This window comes from Tamandua tetradactyla, chromosome 16 (genome assembly GCF_023851605.1).
Source record: "Tamandua tetradactyla isolate mTamTet1 chromosome 16, mTamTet1.pri, whole genome shotgun sequence".
Lineage (NCBI taxonomy): Eukaryota > Metazoa > Chordata > Mammalia > Pilosa > Myrmecophagidae > Tamandua > Tamandua tetradactyla.
This window is the reverse complement of record NC_135342.1, coordinates 21,371,468-21,399,234: the sequence shown is the minus strand read 5'-3', so window position 1 is coordinate 21,399,234 and position 27,767 is coordinate 21,371,468. Positions and strand designations below refer to the sequence as shown.

At 43.9% G+C, this 27,767-nt stretch overlaps 1 pseudogene; it reads left to right on the top strand.

The window, feature by feature from the left end:
- The first annotated feature begins 17,584 nt into the window (after positions 1–17,584).
- Positions 17,585–18,814, top strand: LOC143658349 (serine/threonine-protein phosphatase 2A 55 kDa regulatory subunit B alpha isoform pseudogene; annotated as a pseudogene).
- Positions 18,815–27,767: the final 8,953 nt, after the last annotated feature.

Sequence of the window (27,767 nt, the reverse complement as noted above, 5' to 3'; positions counted from 1 at the left end):
CCCTGGGGTCCTCCCCCTTCTCAGTACCCACCACGGGGAGGAGTGAGCGTCAGGATGCCCAGAAGGGGGCAATCCCTCTAAAACTAATACACTAATAGCCAATATTTATCGAGTGCTTACCTGCACCACAGGGCTCGAAGGACCTTACGTGTGTCAGCCTGTCTCACCCTCGCAACACCACCATGAGGTCAGCGTTTTTGTTACCCGCATTTTACAGATGGTGAAACTGAGGCACAGAAAGTCTAAGTAACAGTGCAAGGCAAGTTTACTAATCCCAAGGCTGAGTGGTGGTTTGAACCAAAGCAGTCCGGCTGCAAGCAGGCTCCCCTCACAGCTGGGGAATGAGGAACCCCCAGAGCCGAGCTGGTGAAGCTGCAGAGGCCAGTTGTCTCAATGCCCTGTCCATGTGGAGCTTCCTCCAAAAACGGGGAGCCTTCCCAACAGGCAGGTGGGCAGAGGCTGCCCAGCCCTGGGCCAGGGTGTGGGGCTTGGGGCTAACGTGCTTTTCCAGCTCCAAACCGGATGAGAGAACATTTGTTCCTGGTCTGATGGTTGGTTCTGGGGAGGCCCTTAGGGACGCAGTGTTGGGCGAGGGGGGCGCAGGAGAAATGCCCGCTATGTTACAAAAGCCCAAGCTTGATCCAGGCTTTTTGTCCTGGGTGGGAAGACTGCCTCGGAGGGGTTGGGACAGGCCAGCCGTCTCCTGCTGCCAGACCTCAAGGACCGGAAATACTGGGCTCTGGATGATAAGACACAGGGGAGTGAATCAACACTCTGTCTCAGTCTGCCAAAGCTGCTGTAACAGGTGTCACGGACTAGATGGAATTTACTGTCTCACAGTCTCGGAGGTTAGAAATCCAAAGGCAAGGAGCCGGGGGGGCCAAGCTCCCGACAGTCTGCAGTGAGCTGGGGGCAGGGGGTTGCTGGCCAGCTGTCCACAACTCAATCCCTGCCTCGGTCACACGGCCATCTGTCTCCTGTCCGACTGTGTCCGGATGTCCTCTGCTTCAGAGGATCCCAGCCATGTTGGAGACTCAATCTGATTCCGTTCGGCTCATCCTAACTGTTTACCAGTGGGCCCCACCACAGGCCAAGGGGTTAGGACTTGAACATGTCTTTGTGGGAGACACGATTCAACCCATAATACTCCAATTACACCTTGTGGGACAATAAATCTTCCAGGGCAGTCGCCTTTGTGGCCACTCAGAGGGAGGGTTGAAAGGCACATGTGTGGACATCTGGGTTTGCCAGAATAGCTGTAAAACCACTGGTGTTATTAAGACCAGGGCTGCCCTCTGAGCCTCCCAGCTTCTCAGAGCTGAGAGCCGGAGGTCAGGGAGGTCACTGCAGGAGAGCAGGAACCAGGAACAGCTGCAGGAATGACAGCTGCCTGTTAGGCCAGGCCCCTCGTTCTGCATCCTGCAGAGCCCTGGCCTCAGGCCCCTCCACTCTCACCCCCACCCCCCAAGCCAGGACGATTTCTCTAACCTGTCTCTCACAGCCCAGCCCGTCGGCTCTACCCGGGCAAGTTCTGGAATCATCTGTGCCCAATTAATTTTTATAAGCCGCACAAGTCCTGGGAACCTGGCTTATGCAATTCCCTTAAATTCCCTCACTCGTAAAAACAGAGATAATCATAGCTCTGTCTTCACAGAGCTGCTGTGACTGGTAAGTGGCTTCCACATGTCAGGAGCATGGAACCATAATGGAAGCCAGGTTTGGGAGGCCTGAAGCTTACAGACCACTGTGAGAAAAGGTTTTGAAAGGAGCTCAAAGGATCTTGTGGTGTGTGCAACTCCGCCACTGCACTTTATTTGCAAGCCAAGGTGAGCTGAGCTAAAGACACACATATAGATAGAGATTGATTAGCTAATGGAGAAAGCTGATAGGTATGGATGATAGACACTGATATAGAGAGTAGATATAGAGGACAGACAGACAGATAAACAGGCAGATAGATAAATAGAGGTAGAACCCCAAACCAGGCAATACAGGGACTAGGGTCAAAGCATGCACTCCCCATCAGCCAGCTATACAGATACCTCCAATTATTCCTGGCAGCCTCCCCTAGACAGCCACGCCCACACAGAGAAATGCAAACACACAGCTTCTTTGTTCAGCCACCCCCTCTTATTTCCTCCCCTTCCCCTGCACCAATCCTTACCATCCTGAGTCTGGGAGTTTCCTTCAGAAAAGCCCTCACAGGCGCTCACTGGTTTCTCACCAACAGCCTCTGACTCTCCACCGGGGAGCAGAGCCCAGGAACTCCGAGCCCATGGGAGCTATGGAGGTTGTGCACAGACCCCAATGCTTCTCCCTTCCAGTATCTTAGATCCCCATATCTAACTTCACCACAAAACTCTGCAGTCACATGACACTGCGCCTGGCTACATGCAACTTGCTTTCTCCGACAGATTGGGGTAGAAGTGCTAGCGTGCCAGTTTCAAGCCTAGGTTTCCAGCGGGAGGCCTTGCACACGGCCTCCCGTATTCTTACACTTCCCTGAGGACGCACCCAGGCCTGGCTATGGGAAGGTGACAGCCACGTGGAGCAGAACCAAGTCACCCTGTCATCCCAGCCGAGGGCAGGCTAGATCAGCTAACCGCCAAGTCCTGGGTCTGAGCACCATCACAGCTGAGTCCCAGGCGAACCACCAGGCTAAGCCCAGCCAAAATTGCCACCTACAAATTCGTGGGCTAAAAAAATGCTACTGGGTGTTGGGGTGGCTCGTGACACAGCATTACTGCAGGAATAAACTGATAGAGGAAGCTGCAGGTCCGTAGTCAAATCCTGAAGCCTGCTGCCTGAATCTGAATCCCATTTCCTCCATCTGTCAGTGACTTAACCTCCCTGTGCCTCAGATTCCTCCTCTAGAGAAGGGGATGAAGCAGTTCTAACCCGACAGGATTTTATCCATTATTTGTGACCCTAATGTTCACTGAGCTCCAACTGCTCTGTGCGCGGAGAAAACCACAATGAACAAGACAGAATCCCTGCCCTCGTGGGGCTGACGTTCAGGTGAAGCAGGTGGATTCCGAATAAAGAGATTTTAGACACAATGTCAAGTTAAGATAAGTGCTATCAAGAGAAGCTAAAAGAAAAAGGGATGGAGAGTTGGGGAGGCAGAAGAGACGCTGCTTTTTTATAAGATGGTCAGGGAAGCCCACCTGGAGGAGGTGATATTCCAGCACACACATGATGGAAGAGATAGAGGGAGACATACAGAGATTAGAGGAAGAGCTTTCCTGGCAGTGCAAAGCCTGGAGGTGAGACGAGCTTGAAGGGCGTGAGGATTTAAAGGAAGGCTGGTCCAACACAGGCAAGGACAAGAGCGGCTGGGGGTGATGTCTGAGGCAGAGGTCGGGATCAAGGAGTAAGGAGTTTGGATTTAATTATTGTGACATTTAAATGAGCAAATATGTGGAGAGCGCTCTGGCCAGTGCCTGGATCATGGCGAATGCTCAGTTAAGTGTAGGCCTTTCACTCTTAGCATTTTTACCTGAGAATGCAGATTCCCTATCCCAGGATCCCAACAGCCAAAAAAAAAAAAGAAATCCCATGGAATGGTTGCTCCTTTCTGGAAGTAAGAAAGAGGAGAAGATACCAGGGGAATCTTGTCAAAGGAAACTTTCCCTTTTGAGTCTATTAATTGAGTCCATATCGTTTGAATTCCAAAGTTATTTGCAATTTTTCCAATTAATTCTAAAGTCACCTTCACTTTTGAGTATTTGCTACGGCAGCACCTCCTACTTCCCAACACCCAAACTGAGTCCGTGTGTTATTTATGTTATAAACACACACACACACGCTAAAACAGTGAGAAGTAAAGTCTTCTGGGGAAAATCACTCATATCTTTTATAGCCTGCCGGGAAGCCTAAAGCCCCGTGTGATGGTGTCACCTTGGCCAAGTGACGCTGCCCGGTTGTCTGGTCAGGAAAGCGCTGGTCTGATCATTGCTGCAGGGATATTGACTGCCTGGTTGATAAGCCAGAATCATCCATCAGTTGATCTCATCTGTGGCTGATGACATCTGTGATCAACTTAAGCTTGTCTCCCACCAATGAGAGATAATCCACTCCTTTGAAGACCTTTTTAAGGAAAAAAGACTTTTCCACTGTTTCTTCAGCCAGAGGGTCTCTCCTGGGGAGTTTGTTCAGCTCACTCATGGGAGCCGCCAGCTTCACCGCCTGCCCTGTGGATTTTGGACTCTTGCTTTCCCACGGTTGCGTGACATATGTTCATAAATCTCACATTTACAGATCTCTCCTATTGGTTCTGTTCCCCTAGAGAAGCCTAACACACCCCACTTGGTCCCTCACTCACTTTACTTTTTATTTAATTAAAAAAATTTTTTTTAAATACCAAAAAACACCAAACAAATGCAAACATTCCTAACTTTTGATCATTCCGTTCTACATATATAATCAGTAATTCACAACATCATCACATAGTTGCATATTCATCATCATGATCATTTCTTGGAACATTTGCATCTATTCAGAAAAAGAAATTAAAAAACAACAGAAAAAAATTCATACATACCATACCCCCCACCCCTCCCCCTCATCGATCACCAGCATTTCAATCTAAATTTATTTTAACATTTGTTCCCCCTTTTATTCATCTCGATTCCACATGTTTTACTCGTCTGTTGATAAGGTGGTTAAAAGGAGCCCTCACTCACTTTAGCTTCATGTCAATCCCTCCCAGAGATAGCAGCCAGGCCGCCACCGTCCAGCATTCCAGCCTTGCCCCCCAGGGCACTGGCAGGTGAGGTCCCACTGATGGCATGTGCTCCCTGCCTCAGTGTCCCCTCGGCGAGGACAGCAGCACGTGAGTGGTTAAAAACAGAGGTCAGGATTGAATAAAAATATAACATTTACAATGTGACTATGTGATTGCAAAAACCTTTTGTCTGATGTTCCTTTTATCCAAAATATGGACAGATGAATAAAAAATATGGATAATAAATAAATGGATAAATAGGGAGGGCAAAGGGTAAAATAAATTGAGTAAATGGAAACACTAGCGGTCAGTGAGAAGGAGGGGTAAGGGGTATGGTATGTATAACTTTTTTCCTTTTCTCTTTTCATTTCTTGCTCTGGAGTGATGCAAATGTTTCTAAAAAATGATCATGGTAACGAATACACGACTATGTGATGACATTGTGAGCCATTGATTGTATACCATGTATAGAATGTATGTGTGTGCAGGTTTCTCAATTTAAAAAAAAGCTAAAAACAAAACAAAACAAAAACAAAAAACAAATACAATGAGCCAGGCGCCTAGCTCGGCCGCCACTGTGTGCAGCCTCAGCTGAGCTCCTGCACCTCCACATTCCCTTTCTCACAGTAGGGCTGATGATTAGCATTTACTTCCTAGAATGGGAGAGCATGAATGCGACGATCCAGGCAGAGCACTCCAGACTCAAGGACTCCATAAACGCATCCCACAAGGACTTACAGGGTGCCTTCTGTGTGCCAGGCTCCATCCTCAGCACCGGGGATGCAGCAGTGGCCGAGACAGACACAAATCTCTGCCCTCTGTGAACTCATGTTTTAGGGTTACGGGAGCACAGAAAGTAAAAGAGGTCAAACTAAGTATGGACTATGTTAGTTGGAGATAAGTGTTTTAAAAAATAAGCAGGGAGACTTCTGGAGAAGATGGCGGCTTAGTAAGATGCGCGGGTCTTAGTTCCTCCTCCAGAACAGCTACTAGGGGAGTAGAAACGGTACAGAACACCTCCCGGAGCCACGACAGAGATCAAGAAGACAGTGTACCCCATTCTGGAACGGCTGACTGGCTGGGAGAACCCGCTCCGGTGAGATCGCCAAGGGGCGCGGGCTTCCCCGGGCCGGGGCGGCAGGCGGCCGGAGTCCCTCCCTCCCTCCTTCCCAGGCCGGCTGGGAGAATTGGACAGGCGATCCCCTCAAGCCACGGCGGCTGGCGCCCCCCCCACACGCAGCCCCTGGACCAGCTGGGAGAATTGGATCAGAGATCCCCAGGCCGCGGAAAACGGTAACCGGGGTCCCTTCCAAACACGTGCCTTCCCGGTCCGGCTGGGAACGGTGCACTCCCCCGGGCTGCAGTGGCTGGCGCCCTCCCGCCACGCTTGGCGCCCCGGGCCGGCTGGGAGATTCGGACGGGCGCTCTCCCAGGCTGCGGCAGTCGGCGACCCTCCCCGCGTTTGGATCCCCGGGCCGGCTGGGAGATTCGGATTGGCACTCCTCCAAGCTGCTTTGGCTGGCGAACCTCCCCCACGGCGAAGTTTTCCAAAGTTAAAGGACCCACAGCACCTTTACTGGTGGGACCCGCAGACAAATGAGTGCCACGAGCGCCACCTACTGGGCAGGATAAGAAAAACAGAACCCAGAGATTTCACAGAAAAATCTTTCAATCTGTTGAGTCCAACACCCAGGGAAATCTGATTAAATGCCCAGATGCCAGCAGAAGATAACGGATCACGCTCAGAAAATTGAAAATATGGCCCAGTCAAAGGAACAAACCAATAGTTCAAATGAGATACAGGAGCTGAGACAACTAATGCTGAATATACGAACAGAAATGGAAAACCTCTTCAAAAACAAAATTGATAAATTGAGGGAGGACATGAAGAAGACATGGGCTGAACATAAAGAAGAAACAGAAAAACTGAAAAAGCAAATCACAGAACTTATGGAAGTGAAGGACAAAGTAGAAAAGATGGAAAAACTATGGATACCTACAATGATAGATTTAAAGAGACAGAAGATTTGGAAGATGGAACATCTGAATTCCAAAAAGAAACAGAAACTATAGGGAAAAGAATGGAAAAATTTGAACAGGGGATCAGGGAACTGAAGGACAATATGAAGCGCACAAATATACATGTTGTGGGTGTCCCAGAAGGAGAAGAGAAGGGAAAAGGAGGAGAAAAACTAATGGAAGAAATTATTAATGAAAATTTCCCAACTCTTTTGAAAGACCTAAAATACAGATCCAAGAAGTGCAGCGCACCCCAAAGAGAATAGACCCAAATAGGCGTTCTCCAAGACACTTGCTAGTTAGAAAGTCAGAGGTCAAAGAGAAAGAGAGGATCTTGAAAGCAGCAAGAGAAAAACAATCCATCACATACAAGGGAAACCCAATAAGACTATATGTAGATTTCTCAGCAGAAACCATGGAAGCTAGAAGACAGTGGGATGATATATTTAAATTACTAAAAGAGAAAAACTGCCAACCAAGACTTCTATATCCAGCAAAATTGTCCTTCAAAAATGAGGGAGAAATTAAAACATTTTCAGACAAAAAGTCACTGAGAGAATTTGTGACCAAGAGACCAGCTCTGCAAGAAATACTAAAGGGAGCACTAGAGTCAGATACGAAAAGACAGAAGAGAGAGGTGTGGAGAAGAGTGTAGAAAGAAGGAAAATCAGATATGATGTACATAATACAAAAGGCAAAATGGTAGAGGAAAATATTATCCAAACAATAATAACACTAAATGTTAATGGACTGAATTCCCCAATCAAAAGACATAGACTGGCAGAATGGATTAAAAAACAGGATCCTTCTATATGCTGTCTACAGGAAACACATCTTAGACCCAAAGATAAACGTAGGTTGAAAGTGAAAGGTTGGGAAAAGATATTTCATGCAAATAACAACCAGAAAAGAGCAGGAGTAGCTATACTAATATCCAACAAATTAGACTTCAAATGTAAAACAGTTAAAAGAGACAAAGAAGGACACTATCTACTAATAAAAGGAACAATTAAACAAGAAGACATTACAATCATAAATATTTATGCACCAAACCAGAATGCCCCTAAATACGTGAGGAATACACTGCAAACACTGAAAAGGGAAATAGACACATCTACCAAAACAGTTGGAGACTTCAATTCACCACTCTCATCAATGGACAGAACATCTAGACAGAGGATCAATAAAGAAATAGAGAATCTGAATATTACTATAAATGAGCTAGACTTAATAGACATTTATAGGACATTACATCCCACAACAGCAGGATACACCTTTTTCTCAAGTGCTCATGGATCATTCTCAAAGATAGACCAAATGCTGGGTCACAAAGCAAGTCTTAACAAATTTAAAAAGATTGAAATCATACACAACACTTTCTTGGATCATAAAGGAATGAAGTTGGAAATCAATGATAGGCGGAGTGCCAGAAAATTCACAAATACGTGGAGGCTCAACAACACACTCTTAAACAACGAGTGGGTCAAAGAAGAAATTGCAAGAGAAATTAATAAATACCTCGAGGCGAATGAAAATGAAAACACAACATATCAAAACCTATGGGACGCAGCAAAGGCAGTGCTAAGAGGGAAATTTATTGCCCTAAATGCCTATATCAGAAAAGAAGAAAAGGCAAAAATTCAGGAATTAACTGTCCACTTGGAAGAACTGGAGAAAGAACAGCAAGCTAACCCCAAAGCAAGCAAAAGGAAAGAAATAACAAAGATTAGAGCAGAAATAAATGAAATTGAAAACATGAAAACAATAGAGAAAATCAGTAAGACCAGAAGTTGGTTCTATGAGAAAATCAATAAGACTGATGGGCCCTTAGCAAGATTGACAAAAAGAAGAAGAGAGAGGATGCAAATAAATAAGATCAGAAATGGAAGAGGAGACATAACCACTGACCCCACAGAAATAAAGGAGGTAATAACAGAATACTATGAACAACTTTACGCTAATAAATACAACAATGTAGATGAAATGGACAAGTTCCTAGAAAGGCATGAACAACCAACTTTGACTCAAGAAGAAATAGATGACCTCAACAAACCAATCACAAGTAAAGAAATTGAATCAGTCATTCAAAAGCTTCCTAAAAAGAAAATTCCAGGACCAGACGGCTTCACATGTGAATTCTATCAAACATTCCAGAAAGAATTAGTACCAACTCTCCTCAAACCCTTCAAAAAAATCGAAGTGGAGGGAAAACTACCTAATTCATTCTATGAAGCCAACATCACCCTCATACCAAAACCAAGTAAAGATATTACAAAAAAAGAAAACTACAGACCAATCTCTCTAATGAATATAGATGCAAAAATCCTCAATAAAATTCTAGCAAATCGTATCCAACAACACATTAAAAGAATTATACATCATGACCAAGTAGGATTCATCCCAGGTATGCAAGGATGGTTCAACATAAGAAAATCAATTGATGTAATACACCATATCAACAAATCAAAGCAGAAAAATCACATGATCATCTCAATTGATGCAGAGAAGGCATTTGACAAGATTCAACATCCTTTCCTGTTGAAAACACTTCAAAAGATAGGAATACAAGGGAACTTCCTTAAAATGATAGAGGGAATATATGAAAAACCCACAGCTAATATCATCCTCAATGGGGAAAAATTGAAAACTTTCCCCCTAAGATCAGGAACAAGACAAGGATGTCCACTATCACCACTATTATTCAACATTGTGTTGGAGGTTCTAGCCAGAGTAATTAGACAAGAAAATGAAATACAAGGCATCAAAATTGGAAAGGAAGAAGTAAAACTATCACTGTTTGCAGACGATATGATACTATACGTTGAAAAACCCGGAAAAATCCACAACAAAACTACTAGAGCTAATAAATGAGTACAGCAAAGTAGCAGGTTACAAGATCAACATTCAAAAATCTGTAGCATTTCTATACACTAGTAATGAACAAGCAGAGGGGGAAATCAAGAAACGAATCCCATTTACAATTGCAACTAAAAGAATAAAATACCTAGGAATAAATTTAACTAAAGAGACAAAAAACCTATATAAAGAAAACTACAAAAAACTGTTAAAAGAAATCACAATGAACAAGATATTCGAAAAATAAAGACCTAAATAGATGGAAGAGCATACCGTGTTCATGGATTGGAAGACTAAATATAGTTATGATGTCAATTCTACCTAAATTGATTTACAGATTCAATGCAATACCAATCAAAATCCCAACAACTTATTTTTCAGAAATAGAAAAACCAATAAGCAAATTTATCTGGAAGGGCAGGGTGCCCTGAATTGCTAAAAACATCTTGAGGAAAAAAAACGAAGCTGGAGGTCTTGCACTGCCTGACTTTAAGGCATATTATGAAGCCACAGTGGTCAAAACAGCATGGTATTGGCATAAAGATAGATATATCGACCAATGGAATTGAATAGAGTGCTCAGATATAGACCCTCTCATCTATGGACATTTGATCTTCGATAAGGCAGTCAAGCCAACTTACCTGGGACAGAACAGTCTCTTCAATAAATGGTGCCTAGAGAACTGGATATCCATATGCAAAAGAATGAAAGAAGACCCGTATCTCACACCTTATACAAAAGTTAACTCAAAATGGATCAAAGATCTAAACATTAGGTCTAAGACCATAAAACAGTTAGAGGAAAATGTAGGGAGATATCTTATGAAACTTACAATTGGAGGCGGTTTTATGGACCTTAAACCTAAAGCAAGAGCACTGAAGAAGGAAATAAATAAATGGGAGCTCCTCAAAATTAAACACTTTTTTTTTTTTTTTTTTTTTTAAAGGAAAGACAGAGAGAAGGAAGGAAGGATAGAAGGAAGGAAGGAAGGAAGAAAGGGAAACATTTTTAAACATTTTCTTGTTTTATTGTATTCTGTTTCTCCGTTTTTGTTACATGGGCTGGGGCCGGGAATCGAACCGAGGTCCTCCGGCATAGCAGGCAAGCACTTTGCCCGCTGAGCCACCGCGGCCCGCCCAAAATTAAACACTTTTGTGCATCAAAGAACTTCATCAAGAAAGTAGAAAGACAGCCTACACAATGGGAGACAATATTTGGAAATGACATATCAGATAAAGGTCTAGTATCCAGAATTTATAAAGAGATTGTCCAACTCAACAACAAAAAGACAGCCAACCCAATTACAAAATGGGAAAAAGACTTGAACAGACACCTCTCAGAAGAGGAAATACAAATGGTCAAAAGGCACATGAAGAGATGCTCAATGTCCCTGGCCATTAGAGAAATGCAAATCAAAACCACAATGTGATATCATTTCACACCCACCAGAATGGCCATTATCAACAAAACAGAAAATGGCAAGTGCTGGAGAGGATGTGGAGAAAGAGGCACACTTATCCACTGTTGGTGGGAATGTCAAATGGTGCAACCACTGTGGAAGGCAGTTTGGCAGTTCCTCAAAAAGCTGAATATAGAATTGCCATACGACCCAGCAATACCATTGCTAGGTATCTACTCAAAGAACTTAAGGGCAAAGACACAAACGGACATTTGCACACCAATGTTTATAGCAGTGTTATTTACAATTGCAAAGAGATGGAAACAGCCAAAATGTCCATCAACAGACGAGTGGCTAAACAAACTGTGGTATACACATCGATGGAATATTATGCAGCTTTAAGACAGAATAAACTTATGAAGCATGTAATAATATGGATGGACCTAGAGAACATTATGCTGAGTGAGTCTAGCCAAAAACTAAAGGACAAATACTGTATGGTCCCACTGATGTGAACCGACATTCGAGAATAAACTTGGAATATGTCATTGGTAACAGAGTCCAACAGGAGTTAGAAACAGGGTAAGATAATGAGTAATTGGAGCTGAAGGGATACAGACTGTGCAACAGGACTAGATACAAAAACTCAAAAATGGACAGCACAATAATACCTAATTGTAAAGTAATCATGTTAAAACACTGAATGAAGCTGCATCTGAGCTATAGGTTTTTTTTGTCTGTCTGCTTGTTTGTTTGTCTTTTTTTTTCTTTTTCCTTTTCTTTTTTTTACTATTATTATTTTTTTTTCTCTACATTAACATTCTATATCATTTTCTGTTGTTTTGCTAGTTCTTTTCCTAAATCGATGCAAATGTACTAAGAAATGATGATCATGCATCTATATGATGATATTAAGAATTACTGATTGCATATGTAGAATGGAATGATTTCTAAATGTTGTGTTAATTTCTTTTTTTTCTTTAATTAATAAAAAAAAAATAAGCAGGGAAGGGCAGCAGTGTCAAGCAGTTGTGAGGTGTGGGCAGGGGGATGTTTAAATAGGATGGGGGTCGGGGGTGGTTCTCAGGTGGAGACTTTGGACAGGGAGTATCCTCTTGTCCTCAGCCATGGCCGGTCATCAGCAGCCTGGACTTCAAATCCGTGGAGGCCTCAGAATGCGGGGTGAGGGGGGTCCCCGACGCCAGGCTCTTCCTGGCAAATCCAGGCAAAGAGAGCAACGACCTGTGCCTAGGGGCACTTCAACGCCCCTGGGGACGCCACCACGGAGTGTAACAGCACAGGGGGCCTGGAAGTGTTGTGATGTGCTTCCACCAGGCAGACCAGACCATCGAGCTGCCAGATGGACACACATTCAAGTTCCCCAACCACCTGACAGCTGGTGGAGACCTCAAGATCAAGTGCACGGCCTTCGAGTAAGGTTGGCCAGCCCCTGGCCCCCAACAAGGGCAGCTGCCTCTGCTCCCCTCAGAAAAATAATAAACGAATAAATAAGTAAGCAGGACAGTCCGGGAAGGCAATGGCTGAGGGGAATGAGGAAGTGATTCATCCAGCTAATATTTATAAATTGCTTAGAACTGTCCTTGGCAAATAGTAGCTGCCACTTAAGTACTTATTAAATGGATATGGGTAACTGGGGGACAGGCATTCCAGGCAGAGGGAACAGCCAGTGCAAAGGCTCTGAGGAGGGAAGGTGCCCTTTGTCCTTGAGCGTCGTCCAGGAGGCCGGCGTGGCTGGAGTGCAAGAGCAAGGGGCAGTGTGCAGGGAGGTGACGCCGGAGAGACGGCCAGACACCGAGGGACCGTGGGGGCACCAGCTTTCCCTCCATGTGAGAAGAGAGGCCACTGGAGGGTTTCAAATGTTAGCCATTATTAGAAACACAGAAAAAAACAGAAGTAGCCTCCTTTTCCTCAGAGCTCAAATGCCCCTGCTTTGTGGGAAGATGCACTTCTCCTCCTTTTCTCTCTGTTCCACGGGGCTGTGACGTGCCCATCCTCACCTGTCGCACCTTGGAATATTACTTGACCAGACAGTTCAGTATGAGATGAGGAAGTGGTAGCTTTCAGCTGTGAGTGTGTGTGTGTGTGTGTGTGTGTGTGTGTGTGTGTGTGTGTGTGTGTGTGAGTTCCTGAGCACTGACGTTGCTCTGGATTTTGATCATTAGACTGAAGAAGAGACTTGGATGCAAATAATCACTCAAGTTATCCCCCTGCTAAAGAATTCCCAAAAAGTCGATGGTGATGACATTGGAATAAAAGAACAGCCAGCATTTGCTTGGAGGAAGCCTGAACTACAAAAGGAGAAAAGGAGGAGCTGGGGCCAGTCTGAAAAGATTGAGATCCCGACATCCCAGGGCCTCGGCAAGTTCCTCCTGTCCTCCCATGTGGTTCCCGGGGAAGGAGGCGGCCAAGGCGCCCTGAGAAGGCCGGAGAGGTGTGAGTGTCAACACACACGGAAACATCCGAGTAGTGTTTTCCCCAGAACTGGGTCTTTCTGTGATACAATCGCCACTCCACCCCCAGAATACAGGAAACAAACATATTTAAAGATGGCATTTTTTTAAACTAATAACATTGTAATGACTGAAGACTTTCAATTTTACCCTCAGCCTATCTCCAAAACCCATCTGTAGCTTCACCCACTCATTCCCAGCAGCTCATCCCTGCTCTGACAATTCCTGCCCTAGAAATTGTCTTGAATTTCATTCACTCCTCCAATTAAGGGACTTTCCATGACTCTGGACCCCGAGGGCATAAGGGCCGCCAGAAACAGACTCAGACCCTGCCCGGGGATATTCTCTAATACACAAGAAAAGCTTTTAGAATGAATTAAAATAGTAGTTTTTTTAAAAAAGAAAAAATCCATGCTTGATAGACTAAAAAGCTGACAACCCCATGTCTGACACTCCAACTTTGTCTCTGAAACCTGACTAGTTCTAAACCTCCACACTGGGCTACAGCACCAGGTCCCGACACCAAGGTTCCTTCCCAGGTTTCCCAACTTCACACATGCTGTCTGTCCTTTAAGGCCCTGCCCTGACGCCACCTCCTCCAAGAAGGCTTCCTGGAAATCCAGGCATTGTCCCTCAGCCGTGTCACTGCTGAGGAAAGCAGGGTTGCGCCGGGGCCCCTCCACTGCCCCGCAGCGCCCGCGCGCACCGCCCGCGCGCCTCCTGCCGCCAGAGGGCGCCTTCGAACCCCCAACCTGACCCAACGCTCCATCGGGGGCTCCCGAGGTCCATTTCCTGGGTGTGCCACTAATTCATGCTGACCCTGAGCTAGAGACATAACCTCCCCAGGCCTCTGCTTCCACGTCGGGTCACTGCGGGTTAAACAGATTATTTGCTACAAGGCACTTGGAACAGTATCAGACCCGCGGGGCGTTCTCAGGGCTGGTTTACTGCGGCTCCGCGGGGGGCCGCTGCAGGCACACTCGGGTGGAGGATTTGGGGAGAGTTTAGTGAAGAGACTGTTCACAAAGGTGAAGCAGTGGGTGGGGACACCGCAAAGGGTGGTGCCCGTCCCTGAGCTAGAAAGATGGGGTGCTTTTACCACCCCAGGCCTGAACGGGGCGAGGGGAGGGGGTCCTTACCAGGACCTGGAGAGACAGCGAGTGGAGAGGACCCCCGAGCAGGGGCCGTGGCCTTCGGGGCACAGCTGCCCCCACCCAGGCAGGGAGAAGGGGGAACAAGGAGCCTGGCCTGGATCTCTCGCTGGTTAGAGCTCTCCATTGGCCAAACCCAACAGGAAGCGAGAGGAAAAGAAAACCCACATAATCTATGCTGGTCAGCCTTCCTCGGCACAGAGCAGGGCGGAGTGGATCCCAAGCAGCAAATAAACCTATTCAGCACAGTACCGGTAGCACAATACCGGCTGTAGAAGAATCGCTGGTATTAACATTAAATTCCTCACCACTGAAAGCCAAGGACTAACAGGCAAGGAGTGTGGGGGAACCCTTGGCAGGGGCGAGGGAGGTCCTGGCTCATGTTAAGGATTTTGGTGGCAACGTTCTATGCACTTGTCACAACTCCTGGACTTTTGTGTTTCACTGTATGTAAATATTACCTCAAAAATAAATAAGTAAATAAATAAATGAATAAGAATGAACTATAAGCTATCAGTGATTGCTTAGTAATTTTATGCATGTTTCAGTGTTTGGGGGAAGTGTACTGAGGTCTGCAACTTACTTTGAAATGCATCAAAAATAAAGAAGGACTAATGGATAGATAAAGGGATGGCAAGAAGGATGGGGAAGTGATAAAGCAAGTGGAAAACTATTCCACTAACTAAAATGTTAGTTTTGGAATCTAGATGGTGGGTATACAAGCATTCAGTGTAAAATTATTTCAACTTTTCTGTATGTTTGAGATTTTTCACTAAAAGCATTTGGGGATATGTAAAAATAAAAATTAAAGCTGGTGATGGTGTTGAGTCAGCAAAGAAACTTTGCATTGGTTTGGTTAAAGGAGCCAAGAAAAAAGAATTTCTCTGGGACTTTCCACAGAAACCACAGCTGCTGCCATCCAGAGAACTGCCACCAAGGGCTAACTGATGCAAGCTGCCAAGTCTCAGTTCTGGAGGGAGCCTGTCAAGAGAAATATGCAGAGAAAAGAGAGAAGAGCCAGCATCCTCACTTCTCAGAAATCCTGTGAGGAATAGGATTTAACATGTGAACTCATTTATTAGTCATTCAACAAACATTTACTAAAACCCTCCTCTGTCCTGGTTCTAAGCTGGGCAATGCTGAACATATCCCCTGCCCTGTCCTCAGAGCACTTGAAGTCTAGTTTAGGAGATTCATTACCCAAGCAGTGACTATCAGAGAGATCAGAACAATTATGGGGAGAGCCCAGGATCTGTGGGAGCCCCAAAGGAGGCACCTGACCCAGACTGGTGGTCAAGGAAAGTTTCCTGATGGAGAGGCTAACTGAGCTAAGAATTAGAGAAGGAGTAGGTGTCAGCCAGGTAGAGAGGAAAATAGGGAAAAGCATTCCAGGCATAAGGAATAGAACACGCAAAGGCCTGGAAGTGAGCAAAACAGAATGATAGTTCCAGTAAACTGAAAGTTGGGTACAATTGGAATATGAATGTAAATAAGGGGTGGGGGGGACGATAAAGATAGACCTGAAGCAGTTAGAAGGGGGAGGTTAAAAACGGAACATCATTGATGGCCTTGCAAGCTGTGGTAAGGCATCTGGACCTTATTCTGAGAGTGCTGGGGAGTCACAAAAGGGTTACAAGAAGTATTTGGACTTGGCCAGGTTTGCAGGTGATTCCAACTGCAGATCAAGTGAAGGGTTGGGGGAATGGATCAGTCAGGATAGGCTAAGGTAGGCCACAGTGACAAACAACTCCAGAATTCAGTGGCTTTAAACAAAAGCAGCTTATTCTTTGCTCCTGTGACAGAGGAAAACTGGCCCCTATCAAAGGTACACCAGCCACCACAGGCCGCATGCGTGGAAGCAGTGAGAATGGGGCAGCCTGGAGGTTGGCAGGACAAGAGATGAGGTGGGTCGGGCTTGGACAGCAGCCATGGAAGGAGGTGAGCGGAACTGAAGAGCGTTTACAAATCATGCAGAATTCTCTATCTGAGAAAGTTCTAATTCGAAAAAAAGAGAAAGAAAGAAAATGAACAGAAGAAATGAAAATGCTTCCTTTGCATTTACTGCCAAAACAACAATTAGGGGCGGGCCGCGGTGGCTCAGCGGGCAAGAGTGCTTGCCTGCCGTGCCGGAGGACCCCGGTTCGATTCCCGGCCCCAGCCCATGTAAAAAACAAACAAACAAACAAAATATAATAAAACAAGAAAATGTTTAAAAATGTTTCCCTTTCTTCCATCCTTCCTTCCTTCTCTGTCTTTCCTTCCCTTCCTCCCTCTAAAAAAAAAAAAAAAAAAACAACAATTAGGAGGGGGTGCAAGGGCAGTTCAGTGGTAGAATTCTCACCTGCTAAGCGGGAGACCCAGGTTTGATTCCTGACCATGCATTTCCCAAACAAACAAACAAACAAAAACAAAAAATTCAACAAATGGTGCTGCAATAAGGGGATACTCACATGGAAAAAGAATGAAATGTGACCCCTGCCATACAACATACAATAAAAAAAATAAATAACAATTAGGAGACTGATGGAACCAACTGAACTCCTAAGGCTGCTTGTCATAGCTGCTAAAATGCATGTACACGTTTCTACACATGTCTAAGAGAAATATAAGGCAAGCCCATGTGTAATTTTAAATTTTCAAGTAGAGCTATATATTTTCTTTTTAGAGTTATATTTTTAAAAAGTAAAAAGAAACAGGTGAAAGCCTCAGAGTGAGTGAAATCTACCATCCTGCTGGCTGGTCTGCCTGCCACTCCTTCCTTCTCCCCCAGCCTCCGCCCCTCCCCCACAGGTGCCATCCCCCACCCCCTACCCTATCCCCCATCCCCAGGTGAGGGGGTGAATTCAGGAAGCAGAGACCCTGGGGAACCCAGCAGGGTTACCATTTGCAGTGTAACATGGCAGGAGCTGGAGGAGGAATGCTATTCACTGGTGTTTTCCTCAGGTGAAAGGAGCAGTAGATGATGATGCAGAAGGAAACAGATAAAATTTGTACAGTAGAATTCAATCATTCTGGAGAATTACTGGCAATAGGAGATAAAAGTGATAGAGGTGTCATCTTTCAACAGGAAACAGGTGAACAAAACCCAGTCTCATAGCTGAGGAAAATATGTTTACAGCCCCTTCAAGGGCCATGAACTAGAGTTTGACTACTTGAAAAGTTTAGAAATAGAAGAAAAGATCAACAAAATTAGGTGGCTGCCCCAGAAAAATGCTGCTCAGTTTTTATGGTCTGTCAGTGATAAAACAATAAAATTATGGAAAACCAGTGAAAGGGACAAAACACCGGAAGGATATAACCTGAAGAGGGAAGAGGGGAGGCATAGAGAGCCTCTTGCAGCCACTACCCCACAGGTAGCAGGCTTTAGGCTGCATATCTGCCAATGCTCTTACATATCACATTAACTCTATTTCTATAAATAGGGATTATGGAACATATTTATCCGCAGATGATTTGCAGATTAATCTTTGGCACCGGGAAATTGCAGACACGTTTTAATATGGTGGACATCGAGGTTGCCGATACGGAGGAGCTAACAGCGGTGCTGACAGCAGCAGGATTCCACCTAAACAGCTGTAACACGTCTGTACACGGCAGCAGTAAAGGAGCTATTTGGTTATGTGACACGAGGGCATCTGCCCTCTGTGACAGGCATTCTAAGCTGTTTGAAGGACCCGAAGTTCTCAGAAACAGGTCATTTCTTTCTGAAATAATCTCCTCTATTTACAAGGTAAAATTCAGCCATAGTGGTCGATACAGGATGACTAGAGACCATTTGTCAGTCAAAATTTCTGACTTAAACATGAAAAACAGGCCTGTGGAAACCTATCAGGCTCATAAGTACCTCAGCAGTAAACTTTGTTCACTGTATGAAAATGAATGCATATTTGACAAATTTGAATATTGTTGGAATGGATCTGACAGTGTTGTTATGACTGGATCTTTATAATAATTTCTTCAGAACGTTTGGCAGGAGACATAACCCTAGAGGCATCATGGGAAAATAATGAACCTCACACGGTTTTAAGCCATGCAAAGTCTGTGCAAGTGAGAAGCGAAGAAAGATGAAGTAAGTGTTGACAGCTGAGACTTCAATGAGAAAATACTTCCTACAGCCTGGCACCCCAAGGAAAATATCACTGCTGTAGTAGCTACAAACGAACTGTATACATTCCAAGACAAAGTGGGTTAGGGCTCCTAGCTGAAGATCCCGCTTTCTGCTTAGTTGAGATAGTTGAATCTAGTATTCGTACCTATAAAAGAGAGATGTCCACTGTGGCACCCCTTGCCAGTGTTTAACAGGGTGCCATTTGACAGCACTTTTTTTTTTTTTTTTTGCATGAGCAGGCACCTGGAACCAAACCCGGGTCTCCGGCATGGCAGGCGAGAATTTCGCCTGCTGAGCCACCGTGGCCCGCCCTGACAACACATTTTTATAGCCACATGGAGAAAGCTCTGTGGATTTCACACTGTGCTATTCTCCACGTCTGCTAGCCATTTAGGGAAGGGTCTGGAGCTTTTAATTTAAATGACTACTTGTACCATCTTGCCTAATGGACGAGACTGGACAATATCAGCATTGATTTGCTCCACTTCTTATGCCTTCCACTGTGATGACATCAAACACAGTGAAAGCCTTCAGGCATGCTATGGGATTTAATTGTGTATCCTCATTAAGGGAGCATTTGTGGGGTACACCCCTTTCCCCCCTTTTTAAATTAAATAGAGCTCATTCTTACTGTGGCTTGTAGCATTCCTCCTCTCTGGCCTCCTGGTGTCCTTCCTTTCATCTCTTCCTCTTGCCTCCTTTACCCACTCTTGGTGGTGGCGTATTAAAAAATAGAAAGCAATTCTCCATGTGACTGTGTGATTGTGAAAACCTTGTGTGTGATGCTCCTATTATCTACCTTATTGACAGACGAGTGGAACATATGGATTAAAAATAAATGAATAGTGGGGGGAACAAATTTTGAAATAGATTTAGTAGATTGAAAATGCTAGTGATCAATGCAAGGGAGGGGTAAGGGGTATGGTATGTATGAATTTTTTCTGTTTTCTTTTTATTTCTTTCTCTGAATTGATGAAAGTGTTCTAAGAAATGATCATGATGATGAACATACAACTATGTGATGATATTGTGAGTTGCTGATTATTTATGTAGAATGGAATGATCATATGGTAGGAATGTTTGTGTTTGTATGTTGGTATGTTTAATAAATAAAAAAATGTATGTATAGAAAAAGCCAAAAAAAAGCATATTTGAGCGTCTATGTGTCACACTGACATATGACATACATCATGTGTACAGGTACTGAAATAAAGAAAAAGGTGAGCTAAGAAAAAAAGAAAGAAAGCACACAAAATTAGAAGTCAGCTTGGGGTTACTGGTAAAGGGGGTAAATGTTGCAAACAAATGTTTTTAATAACGATTGGCTATAATCATTCCTTGCCATGTCTGGCACTGAAAATAAGGGGAAAAAATACCGAATAAAAATGGCAAAGAATGGAGAAGAAAATAACAGGTGACATTAGATTAATAATATGTTTAACCCAATGTATCCAAAATACTACCATTTCAATCTGTAATTAATATAAAACTTGTTAATGATGCATTGTACCTTCTTTTTTTTCTTACTAAGCCTCAAAGTGTGCTGTGTGTTTTGCATTCACGGAGCATCTCGAGTTGGACCAGCCCCATTTCAGGTGCTCAAAAGCCCCCTGCGGCCGGGGCTCCTGTGAGGACGGAATTCCCTTTTCACAACAACCCTAGGAAGTAGGTACTGATACTGCTTCCATTTCATCGCTAAAGAAACTGAGGCATGGAACGATGCAGGGACTTAGGGACTTGCCGAGTCACAGGCGAGGGGAGGAGGCGGGATTTGAACCCACGCCCACGGCTCCTGGCAGGGAAGGGCGGGACGGGAGCGGCACAGGCCTGGTGTTGGGCTGGGTGAGCGAGAGTCCGAGGAGCCTCTCTCAACCCCACTGGCAGTCTCTGCACCAAGACAATGATGCCAACTCCTGAGACCCTGAAGGGGAAGCCCACGGTTGGCCCCAAGTGCAGGCGGGAAAGGGGAGATGTGGCAAAAGACAATCATCTTTCTTAGGGGCCATCAATTGCCAAGGAGTTTGAAATGTCCTTAGGCTGCTGTGGTGCAGATTGGGAGGTGCCAACGTTCCTGCCTCTTTATGGTCGAATAAGGCAGAAAGCTGGAGCGACCCACCTCCCATCCTGGGGCCACCCACGTCCCTTCCCAGAGGGAAAGCTACTTACTGCCTGTGGCTATTCCCTGAGATATTCTAGGCACATACCACATTTACACATAAATAATTATTTACACAACTTTTGGCCCACTGTTTTATCTCACTTTTTTTTCACTTCACAGTAGTATTTTGAAGATCTTTCCAAGTTCATACATACAGATGTTACTCATTAAAAAAAAATGCCCACAGAGCATTAAACTTTCTGAATAAATGTAAGTAATTTAACTGATCCCCTCCTCATGGATATTTAGGTTGTTTCTTGCTTCTTGACATTTACCATCACTAAGGAAATTAATATCTTTGGGCAGCCCTCATGTCAGCACATGCGTCCGTGGCTGCGAGATAAATCCCTAGGAATGGAGCGGCCAAGTTGAAAGTGATGTGCATTTGTTATTTTAAAAGAAATTTCCAAACTGTGCTCCAATTCCCACCTCTGGGTTGGTTGACCGCCCATTTCTTGGGAGGGATGTTTGCTCTCTCTGTATTGTTTGAATATTGAACCGCAAGAAGGTATTTGTGTATTACTGATGCAATTAAAATTAAATAAACCCTTCATTAAAAACACAAACTTTGAAAGAAGAGAAACCAGTAAGGCCAGTTCAGGAGGAACCTCCTCCCCTGCCTCTTGTCACATCCACCCTGTCTCCAACAGGCCCTGCTGCCTCTTGTCACATCCACCCTGTCTCCAACAGGCCCTTCTGCGTAAGGTTGGAATCCATTACTCAAGCATAAGTATGGTTCTCAAAGATAGAAACTGGGAAGCACAGGAACAATATTTTGTAATTTGTTCCTTCTGTTGCTTTACACATGACTAGATTCTCCTCCTCCTCATTTTCTTCCTCCTCCTTTTTATTCTTTCTTTAACTTCCAGTTTGGTGAGCACGGAAAATACGCTAAAGCCATGTCTGGTTTAAGTTATAGATAATCTGGCATTTTCCACAAGAAAGAAAAAAAAGAAGTATAATCAGAATCTTAGAAGAAGTTGGAAGAGCAGACCAAAGAATCCTGTTATTTTTTTTAACACACCAAGCTCTTCCTTGCCTTCTCTGAACAATTCAGGGCAAAAGCCATCCATGGGGTCAAGCAAAGAGGTGGCTGCAGAAAGGCTGGAGCTGGGGGATGTGGGCCCCAGGGCAGGGTGTCAGAGCTCAAGTAGGGTGAGGAAGGTGGCCTCGGGGTCTAGGGGTGTGGGCAGTGGCAGTCACAAGAGACAGGTTGCCTGCAAGAGAATGCATCAAATCATTAAATATATTGAGGACAATGGGAGAAACTGGAGTCATTGGGGAAATGAGCTACATAAAAATATGGAAAGGGAGAAAACGAGAATGAACCCTACAGCACTGAGCTGGAAATAATGTAAACTCATGATTTTCAGTATATGGAGATATATATAGAAGTAAATACAGATGTAGTACATGTATATGTATGTCTTCATAGACATACGTACATTCCCTAGTTCTGTCCACTGAGGGGGCCTGGGTGCAGCCACCGGCATGCAGCAATGAGCACACATAGTGTCCAAATCTTGCTTTATAAATACCATTCTCCATCGAAAAATACCAGGGATCCTCAGGGTAAAAGCTAAACCCAAGGCTGGAATAGGGAAAGCACAAAATAAGCCTTGTATATCTTATTGCACCAGAAAATAAGGAAATGCTTACAGAGTGATGGGGACAGGTCAAAAGGTCCCAGGGGCCAGCTTGCATAAGCAATACCATTAGTCTATTCTGGTATAACTAAAAATACATGAAAACTTGAAAGTTGAGTGAGGATGGGATATTTATAGTCTCAAAACACCTCCCCAGAAAACACATATTAATTACAAAGAGAAAAAAAGAGTAATTTTACTCGGAGAAGCCTGGACACTACCTGTTCTAGTTTGCTAGCTGCCAGAATCCAATACATCAGAAACGGAATGGCTTTTATAAAGGGGAATTTAACAAGTTGCTAGTTTATAGTTCTAAGGCTGAGAAAATGTCCCAATTAAAACAAATCTATAGAAATGTCCAATCTAAGGCATCCAGGTAAAGATACCTTGGTTCAAGAAGGCTGATGAAGTTCAGGGTTTCTCTCTCAAGTGAGAAGGCACATGGTGAACACAGTCAGGGTTTCTCTCTCAGCTGGAAGGGCACATGGCGAATACGGTGTCATCTGCTAGCTTTCTCTCCTGGCTTCCAGTTTCATGAAGTTCCCTGGGAGGCGTTTTCCTTCTTCATCTCCAAAGGTCGCTGGCTCATGGACTCTGCTTCTCACGATATGTCGTTCTGCTCTCTCAGAATCTCCAGCTTTCTCCAAAATGTTTCCTCTTTTATAAGATTCCAGTAAACTAATCAAGACCCATCCGAATGGGTGGAGACACATCCCCACCTAATCTAGTTTAACAACCACTCTTGATTGAATCACATCTCCAGGGAGATGATCTGATTACAGTTTCAAGCATCCAGTACTGAACAGGGGATTAGAAGAAACGGCTGCCTTTACAAAATGGGATTAGGATTAAAACACGGCTTTTCTAGGGTCCACATATCCTTTCAAACCAGCTTTTAAACCATGTTAATCAGGTGATCAAGGTCAATATGGCCTGCAAAGGGTTAAATGGAAACTGGTGTCACCCTGAGGAGGGGCTAAGACCCTGTGGTCACTTCGGCCAAAGATGCAGACCCTGCGTCTCCTCCTGAGGAGATATCATACAAATGAAAATCAAGGGATGCTCTACCAAAAAACTGGTCTGTGATCTTCAAGGACCAGGTTGTGAAGGACAAGGAAAGATTGAGGACTTTTTCCAGACTGCAGGAGGCGAAAAGGACATGACCACTTAATACAACATAGCTGTCCAGTAAGGGAGGCATGAAACTAGGTAAATGAACCTTGAGGACAGTAACTGAATACAATGGCAGAAACAAAGACAAATATTATCACGCCTCCCTCAGATGGACTAACTATAATATACAAACTCAGAGAACTGAAGTCGAGAGCGTGGGTGATAAGGTCGGGGCCAATTGTAAAGGGCCCTAGATTGTAAGGGACAGTCCCAAATGTTCAGGAGATATATGAGCTGCTTGTTATTTCTAAATTCTGAGCTACTGAGCTGTTTGTATATAACATGGTCGTTCCTTGAAACTTTATGTGACATCTGAGACTCAGAGTTAGAGCACTGAGGCTGTGAAAGTCAGCGTTACCCCATTCAGCAACTGTTCAAAAAATTAAAAAAGTAATCAGACGTCAACTAGAGATTCAACTGAAGCTGATTTGGATAGAATGAAGGTAAATCAGAATACAGGGTAAAGGATGATATTGTCCATATTTTAAAACTTCAACTTCTGTGTGAGACCAAAGGGAGAGATGCTTATTTGGTGCAAAATTTATATTTTGGGTAGTGCATTATTTAATTTAACTTGTATGATCAGTTTATTTGAACACTATAATTATATAGAATCTTGAATAGGACATGCGATCTTATTGGCTTGTACAGGTTAGTGTGATGCCCTGATATACCCCAGAGCAATTTGGGCAGAGAATAAAAAAGTATTTGCAAAGTCCCCTTGGAGTACTGGGGAGAAAGGAGGAAATATTCAATTTCCCCATCTGGGGAGATCCTGATATTCTCACAAGCAGTGGGGACAACCAAATCAATAGGCAGAGCCCTCAGCTTGGGAGGGCTAGAAACTTATTCCTGCAAAGGAGAAGCTAAGCCTACTTATAATCATACCTAAGAGTCACCCCCAAAGAACCTTTTTTGTTGCTCACTTGTGGCCTCTCTCTCTAAGCCACCTCGGCAGGTTGGCTGCTCTCTCTCCTACATGAGGCATGACTCCCAGGGGTGTAAGTCTCCCTGGTAATGTGAGACAGGCCTCCCAGGATGATCTGGGACCTGGCTTCATGGGATTGAGAAAACCTTGACCAAAAAGAGGAAGCGAGAAATGAAACAAAATAAAGTTTCATTGGCTGAGAGATTTCAAACAGAGTCAAGAGGTTATCCTGGAAGTTATTCTAATGCACTATATAGATATCCCTTTTTAGTTTATGGTGTCTTGGAGTGGCTGCAGGGAAGTACCTGAAACTGTTGAACTGTATTCCAATAGCCTTGATTCTTGAAGATAATTGTATAACAATATAACTTTTACAATGTGACTGTATGATTGTGAAAACCTTATGGACGACACTCCCTTTATCCAGGGCATGAACTTATGGAAAAAAAAAAAAAGGATAAAAATAAACAAATAATAGGGGGGATAAAGGGTAAAAAAAAAAAATGGGTAGATTGAAATACTAATGGTAATGAGAGGGAGGGGTAAAGGGGTATGAAGGATACCCCTTTTTTCTTTTTATTTCTTTTTCTGGGGTGATGCAAATGTTCTAAAAATGATTATGGTGATGAATACACAACTATATGATGATATTATGAGCCACTGACTGTATAACGTGTATGAACTATGTATGTGTGAAGATTTCTCAACAAAAATTGCTTTTTTAAAAAGGAGAATGAGGAGTTATAACAGAGAAGGTAGGATTTAACAAATGACTATGACTGCTGAATCATTATATTGATATTTCTTTTAGTGTCCAGTAACTTGGAGTAGCTAGAAGAAAAAAATTGAAATCATGGAACCGTAACCCATGCCAAACTCTGAAATCCATTCTATAATCACTTGTTAAAATGTACTTTGAAATTTTATATATATGTTATATTTCACAAATAAAAATGTTAAAAAAAAAGTCTAAATTGGGTCTTCTGTCTTTCAAGGTCATTGTCGGACCCACTGGTGAAAACTGAGCAGAGTCTGAGGATTAGACAGCATTAATTTATCAATGCTAATATTTTTTTAATTTTTGAGGCCAGACTGTGGTTATGCAGGGGGTCCTTGTTTGACAAAAATTCACACTGTAGGGCAGGCGATGGTGGTGCAGTGACAAAGTTCTTGCCTGCCATGCCGGAGACCCGGGTTCGGTTCCCGGTGCCTGCCCATGCAAAAAAACCCAAATACACAGTGTAGGCAACGGGGCAGAATACTGGCAACCTACTCAAGGTTTAGGGAAAATACTTTATTTGTATTGTACTTGCAATCTTTCTGTAATTTTGAGACGCTTCAAATCAGAAAAAAAAAAAAAGGAATGTTTCTAAAACTTGTTTGAGTACAACCTGAAGTAAACATATTTATATTTTATATCAAGGCCAGTACAAAACATATTTATGGAAATGAAACAAAAGCGTCACAATACAAAATGTATGCTTGCTAAAAACGTTTTATCAAAGCTGGTTTTATAAAGCATTGTATTAACACAGGAAAACAAATCCTAAAAGGAACCGCAAGGAAACAAACTAGAAAACAACATTGGTGTGACTTACTAAATTTTATGATCTACCATCTTTTGTTCAGCCTTTCACAAGTACGTTATAAAAATAAAAGCAAACAAATATTTAGGCTGTATCATGCTCCGGGGCACTGTTCTAAGTACTTTGCTGATGCTATTTGATGGTCACAACAATCTTAAGAGATAATTAATATGAATTCCCACCTTAAAGTTGCAGACATTGAGGCCAAGAGAGGTTAAGTAACTTGTCTAAGGTCACCCAGCACGACAAAGAGGAACTGGTTTAGGATTCCATCCTGACTTCAAACCATTCTGCAAAGGGATTATTACTCCTAATTTGACAAACTGGGAATCTCAGGCTCAGAGAGACCAAATGACCAGCCCACAATAACGCTGCATAGACTAGTCCTAAGAACAGTCCTGCAGGGCTGTGGAAAAGTTCTGGAACCACTGTTTGTTCATCGGGCCCAATTGTGAGAAGACAGTGCTCCTGTTTCACCAACACCCAGACTGTCAATTTAGAGCTGCGCTGTCCAAAACAGGAGCTGTGAGCCACATGTGGCTTTTTAAACGTCTGTGAATTAGAATGAAATAAAATAAAACTTAAGTGTCTCAGTCCCGCTCGCTGCTTTTCACGTGTTCAGTAGCCAACATGTGGCTGCCATATTGGACAACAAAGACCACAGGGCAGCCCCACCATCCCCGGAATATCTCTTGGACAGCGCTGAATCTACAGATGGCTTTGCAAGGACCCAACAATTATTCTTTCCAAAGCAGGGTTGAGATATTCTTGCATATTCTTTTAATTAAACAACAAAGGCAAGAGCCCTCTCTATCCAAGAGAGAGATAAACCACATTGAACTGCGTTTTCTTTGGAGTGGCTTTGTCAGAGTTCTCATTTCAAATCACCAGTCAGGGAAGGAAAAAAAAATCCCATCAGCCCACAAATCCCCACCTGGGTTTGCAATCTGTGGTTGTGAAACCTGCTGTGCCTGCAAATTCTCACCCTGTGGATTTCTACTCGTTGGCTTGGAACTCCACATTCTGCTTCTGTGCTTCAGTTGTTTCTGCAACTCAATAATGGATTGCCTTGGGGAACTAAATTAGAAAAATGAAGTGTCTAGAAATACTAGTGGCTGCTGATTGCTAAACCCTCTGCCCACTAGGATTGCTGCAGGCCTATTCCTCACCTCATGCTACCTCGGGAAAGCACGCAGGGCCACACCCATTTTACAGATGAGACACTGGTTCATGGAAGTGAAGCCGTCTGGTCAAATCTAGATGGTTAATAAATATGAACTGGGACCTGCCCCATGCCAAATTCTACGTCCAGCTTCTTCCTGTGACTAGGTTTACCTATTTTAAAGCAAGTCAAGAGGAGGCACTGATCCCAGCGTCAGGGCAATCCTGACTCAGCCCCCTGGAACTTTATCAGGGCTTTTTCAAGGCAGTTAGGACTGCAGTAGACCCAAGAGGGCATTTATGCTAATGACTGACAGGTAGAGGTGGAACAGGGACTGGGAAAGAATGAACGGACCTATGAGAGCTGAGGAAAGTCTAACAACAA